This window comes from Glycine max, chromosome 14 (assembly GCF_000004515.6).
Source record: "Glycine max cultivar Williams 82 chromosome 14, Glycine_max_v4.0, whole genome shotgun sequence".
Taxonomy (NCBI): Eukaryota; Viridiplantae; Streptophyta; class Magnoliopsida; order Fabales; family Fabaceae; genus Glycine; species Glycine max.
The window spans coordinates 21,372,465-21,378,464 of record NC_038250.2 but is presented as its reverse complement, the minus strand read 5'-3'; positions in this window follow the sequence as shown (position 1 = coordinate 21,378,464).

Genomic DNA, 6,000 nt, shown 5'->3' with positions numbered 1-6,000 from the left:
TCAACATGCACATTTGCTCAAATTCATGAAAGGAAACACACATTTCATCATAAGCATGCATTCAATTTAAAACAAGGCATACAACCATTTTCACAAAATAAATAAACTACTTCATTGCCATACCATCAAAAGTTAAGTTAAACTGTTCACGATGCTTCAAGATGAGCAACTATACTACTCATGCACAAGACTAACAAAATGTAACTAATGTACTAACATCAAAATTATACTAATAATTCAAAAATCACAAAAAGAAGCATAAAATCTCTAGAAATATCCACATTCTTGTCAAGATGGACCACAACTTCCTCACTAGTCCATCTAATCAGAAAAGTCTGAACCATCCTCTAGGTAGTAGGCTGGTGAGTGAGGAGGAGCTGCAACTTCATTATCTGGGTCATCGGGAATGAGTATCAAAGGTGGTACCGGTAGAGCTAGTGGAGGTGGTAGAATCTCAACCTCCGGGGAAGTCGGTGGGTCTACAACTGGTGGTTGCAACTCATTTGGTGCAAGCTCTATCCTTGTTGGTATAGGACTGGGGAAACAACCTCGGGAGATCTTCCTAACGGCAGCTGAGCTTCAGGCCAGGCCACTTTATCTAAAAATTACTCCATGGATACTATTGGCCTGTTATGAGCCAACTGCTACTGGTTGTAGACAATAATCAGCTGCCCCCAGAATAGGCTCTGCAACTTAGGAACTATAGGTTGTGCTTGTAGGCCATCTAGTTCCATGGTTGCTGTTGGAGGAGGTGGGTTGGATGATGACGAGATGTCTTCAGCTCTTGCTCTCTTTCTTGAGGCCATTTGTAAGAAAAAAATGTGAATCATTGTAAAGAAAATTAATCTAGAAGAAAGATAAAGGTCGCTTAGCGAAACAACATTCGCTTAGCGGTCCTTACAAAACAATATAGACCGCTTAGTGAAAAAGGGTTCACTTAGCAAGTCTTCACAGAAAACACTGTACCCGCTTGGCACCTATAGATCTTGCTAAGCCTAAAACTTGCCATAATAATGTGCGCTTAGCTTTCCCTGAGCCACGCTTAGCGGTATTACACAGTAAAATTTTCACAAATTCTACTAAGTTATAGGAGCTTAGCGAAATGGGTCGCTCAGCTCAGTCACTACTGTAAAGAACTTCGCTTGGCGCAAGGATACTGGCTCAGTGCGCGACTATCATGACAAAAAAAAATTCTAAGTTACTTGGGCTTGGTGAATCAGCCTCGCTTAGCCACAAGTACTTATCCAGAGGATGAGTATTCATCCTCTACAAATCTGATTGCTTAGCACGACAAATGCACTCAGCGAATTCTATTGAAGAATACATCTACTATTGATAGACTCGCTCAGTGCAAAAGGAGCGCTCAGAGAGTTCTATTGAAACAATCAATGGGCATTGCTAGACTCACTTAGCGCGACAGGTGCGCTCAACAAGTTCTACTGGAAATGCATGTATGCAATGAGTATAGATGAACTTGCTGAGCGCTGAAGGCTTGCTGAGCGAGTGCATTGCAAATTTCCAGAAAACACAGTTCATATTCTTCTAAAATTGAAACCTCTAAGAGGTAGATTACGCATGCAAAGTTTCCAACTTACCTATCAACAGACACCCTATATAGAGACCTAAACTTAAGCTGCTCCTACACATACTACAATCCTATAATTCCTAAAGCTAGTTTTAAAAGTTGTCTATCCTAAGGTTGAGCAAAATAACAAAGATAAGGATCATGAGGAACTTACTTGAATCACTGATATAGTTGACCCAATGCAGATGCTGGATTAGATGAGAGAGGGAGAAAGAGATGATATGGTTTATGCAGAATTCTCCAGCTGTCCCTACACTCAACACTTGTCATTGTGCTGAAGTTACACTTAACCAATGCTTTTTTGACGCTCCCGCTTAGCGAAGCGTTCGCTAAGCGAGAGAGTCGTTTGGTTTTCCAAGGCCAACCGCTTAGCGAGGCTCGTGCTAAGCGGGAGAGTCATTTGGGTTTTCTTTTCTACACATAAATACTTAGCTTAGCGAGTTAAATCTACCGCTTAGCGAGATCTGCAGATCAGAAAACCTGTAACTCTTGCTAAGCTAAGATCTGAGCCCGCTTAGCAGAAATCATGTATTTTATGTGTAGTGAAGCTAGTGTTGAGCGGTTAAGAGATCCGCTTAGGGCACAAGTTGCCGCAAGCAATTAAGCATAGTGGATATGAATGGCGCTAAGCTAAATCAAAACCAGTTTAAACTGCAAGAATATCCGCTTAGCCCCATGGCCCTCAATTCTGACCGCAATGAATCGCGCTTGGCGATATTGGGTCTCGCTTAGCCAAGGTAAAGTCATCGCTCAGTGATCAGTCTGTCGCTTAGCGGAATTCAACTCGAATTGATTTTGGCTTAGCCAAACCTTGGCTAGCTTAGCGGAAATAATCAACCTCAGGTGCCAGGGTGGTGTGCTAAGCACTTGAACTCGTGGCTTAGCGCATGAGTGATTATGCGCTTAGCGTGAAGTAGGCGCTTAGCGAAAGAACTAATTTTCAAAAAGATTTTTCTAAGTTATAACTTAGTCCTTTCCCAAGAAATTAAAACCCTTAATTTTACATTCAAAGAGAGGTTGACATGCTCCATGTAAAGATTATTAAGCTAGCTCCTAATGATCAAATTCATGTAAAAACAAACACAACAAAGATTAAAATTGGGTTGCCTCCCAGGAAGCACTTCTTTAATGTCATTAGCTTGACGCTTTTACCTCACTTGGCGATCAAATAAATAGTGTCCTGTGTCCTAATAAGTTCTTTTCCATGATATAGTTTTAGCCTTTGGCCATTGACAACCCATGTCCTTTCAGGATCATGAGATTGTGGGTCATATAGCTCTATTGCATCGTAAGATCGAACTTTCTTAATAACAAAGGGTCCAGACCATTTGGATTTCAGCTTACCAGGAAATAATTTCAATCTTGAATTAAACAGTAGTACTTCTTGTCCCGATTTGAATTCTCTCTTCAGCAACTTCTTATCATGATACGTCTTCACCTTTTCTTTGTAAAGTCACGAAGATTCATAAGCTGTTAATCGCATTTCTTCTAGTTCCAGCAACTGGATCTTTCTCTGCTCTCTGCATGCCTTCTCATCAAAGTTCAGAAATTTTAGAGCCCAATATGCCTTATGTCATACCCTAATTTCGTCCGGGAATCATCTGTTTGTTGGGATGCGGCCCTCGCTTAATAACTTCAAGGTACTTGATGCCCATCGTTAGGCAATCTGTGAAGTTCCGCGACATGTCATGGGTTGAAAGAACATGTTAAGGCACAATCCATAAAGTTCCGTAACATTCCAAAAGCCAAAGAAGGGATGATTGTGTAATCCTTAAGGTTTCGTGACATTACGGAAAGAAAACAAGTATTGTTACGTAATTCATAAAGTTCCGTAACGTTATAGAAAAAGAATCAGTAAAAAAAAGGCAGAGGGGGTGTATTTAGTAAACAGGGGGTACAAATAGCAATCAGGCCCGGTTGGGCTTCCAGGGTCTTCCAACAGAAGGCGGTGCCTTCTGGTGGAAGCAACCCAGCTCGCCCAAATAGGGGGAGGAGGGCAGAACAAAAATGTTCAACCCTCCTGGTATCTGGGAATCACTTAATATTAGTGAGAAAAATTATTTCCGTGAAGAAAATCGAAGCCGAGGCGCTTCCGTAACACTTCCGAGATGTTTCCGTGGGTGATTTCGCGAAGGTTTTCCACCATTCTTCATCGTTCTTCGTTCGTTCTTCGGTCTTCAACTGGTAATTTCCCGAAATTGAACTTTTCAATTCATTCTATGTGCCCTTAGTGGTCCCCACTTGTTTCACGTGCTTTTATTTTTATTTCATTTACTTTCCATAGCCCCTTTTGACGTGCTTTAGTCATTTATTTAAGTCATTTTCTCGCCTAATCAAAATAAAAATAAATTTACACCGATCATTTGAATTATAACATCTTTTAATTTCTCTTAAAATGAAATCCGACCGTTCTGTCATGTCGTAACCATGTTTAAAACCAAAAAGAGACAAAATAATAATATAATAATAAAAAAATATCTTTTAATAGAATAATAAAAAAAATCTATCGGACGTTTTTCTTTGGGATTTTTCTTTCTTAATCGAATTGACTAATAACCAAAGTGAAGCTAAGGCTAAAATCAATTCATAAATCAAACTTTTTTCATCAGCTTAAAAGCCATTTTTAAGGTCCCCAACGATCATACACAACATCCAACGTATGAACGTGGCCAAAAGCTAGTGCCAAAGACCCTGAAAGGTTAGTGCACAGTGCCCCCCACGAACATACACAACATGCACATGCCAATGCATTTCCAACATCAATCAACAAATCGTATTTCCATGTCATTCACAACATAAATATCATCTCATCTCAATGACGTTATCAACAACAACAACAACCTCATTTCATATTCACATATTCATCAATAATATCAATTCATGTTGACATGGTCTTTATTAACAACGTCATCTCAAATCAATATCATCATAATTATCATTATCATCACATATCAATTAAAATCCTCAATAGCAGCATCAACAACAATTTAAACAAACACAACAATATCCTTTCCATATATATATATATATATATATCATTTCAAACAACCAAAACAATATATATATATATATATATATATATATATATATATATATATCGCATCCCATTAGTTAAAACGTAATTTTCTTTGAAGAAAAATCATCATGCAACAGGGACAGGCAGATATCCTCATAGCTAGGTTTCCTGACCCTAACTATGGTGTTAAAACGGTAAATTTTATAATAAACTCCCCTTACCTATCGTGAGCTACCCCGCGGATTCCTCGTCGTGTCACTTGAAGATTCCTTTTCGTCCTTGCTCGTCGATTCCATGTAAGCCTCTACTATGCCAAAACAAAGAAGACTTAGTATGGATTTCAGAAAACAAAGCTAGTAACAGTGCTCTGGGTCAAACACCCACATCACTACTTGAAAGAGCTGAGAGCATTTCGGGTTTTTCAAAGGAACATCATTTGGAAATTCCGACCATGCCAATGTGACCGGGGTTCAGTGTAGGTTACGAAAATAACATGCATTTCATGAAAGGATAACGTTTACAAAGTCTCTTTCTCAAAAGTTTTCAAAGGAAGCATAAGACATACAATGGAGGTTCCAAAGTCATAAAAGATGCAAAGACAAGATGAAACTAGCAAGAAACAAGCGTAGAACCATGCTTACCTCGAAAGAAAATGAAAGGTCAGATTAGGGTTTCGTTCTCTACCGAAACCGCAAGCCAAGTTGGAAGATTCCGCTTCGGTTGAAGGGTTCCTCTCGGTGTGGAGAACAACGATGGTTTGTGGTGGCTAATGGTGGCTGTGGGTGATGGAGAAAGTGCTTGGAAATTTAGAAATGACTTTGGAAGAAAGAAAGAAGAAGAAATGATGTTTTTCCTAAGCTACACGAAAGCAAAGGTTGAAATGCTTAAATAGGAGATGCTCTCGGGAAAGGAAGCTTCTAGCACACTCCAGACATCTTCTCAAGGATCCCAACAGTCAGATCATGGTCAAGTGTCTTGTGAAGTTGCAAACCAAATGTCGAGAAGATCCAACGGTTAATGAAGGCTGGGCAGCCTTTTTACCAAGGCAGCTTCATGTAGTTTTCTCTAGAAGCTTCATTAAGAGGCTTCCTCCAGAAGCTTCATTAAGAGGCTTCCTCCACAAGCTTCATTAAGAGGCTTCTAGCACACTCCAGACATCTTCTCAAAGATTCCAATGGTCAGATCATGGAAAAGTGTCTTGTGAAGTTGCAGACCAAATTTTGAGAAGATCCAATGGTTAATGAAGGCTGGGCAGTGTTTTTACCGAGGCAGCTTCATGTAGCTTTCTCTAGAAGCTTCATTAAGAGGCTTCCTCCAGAAGCTTTCTCGTGGTTTCTTTGAGAAGCTTTCTCAAGAGGCTTCTTTGAGAAGCTAGATCCTTATCTATCCACACCCCTCT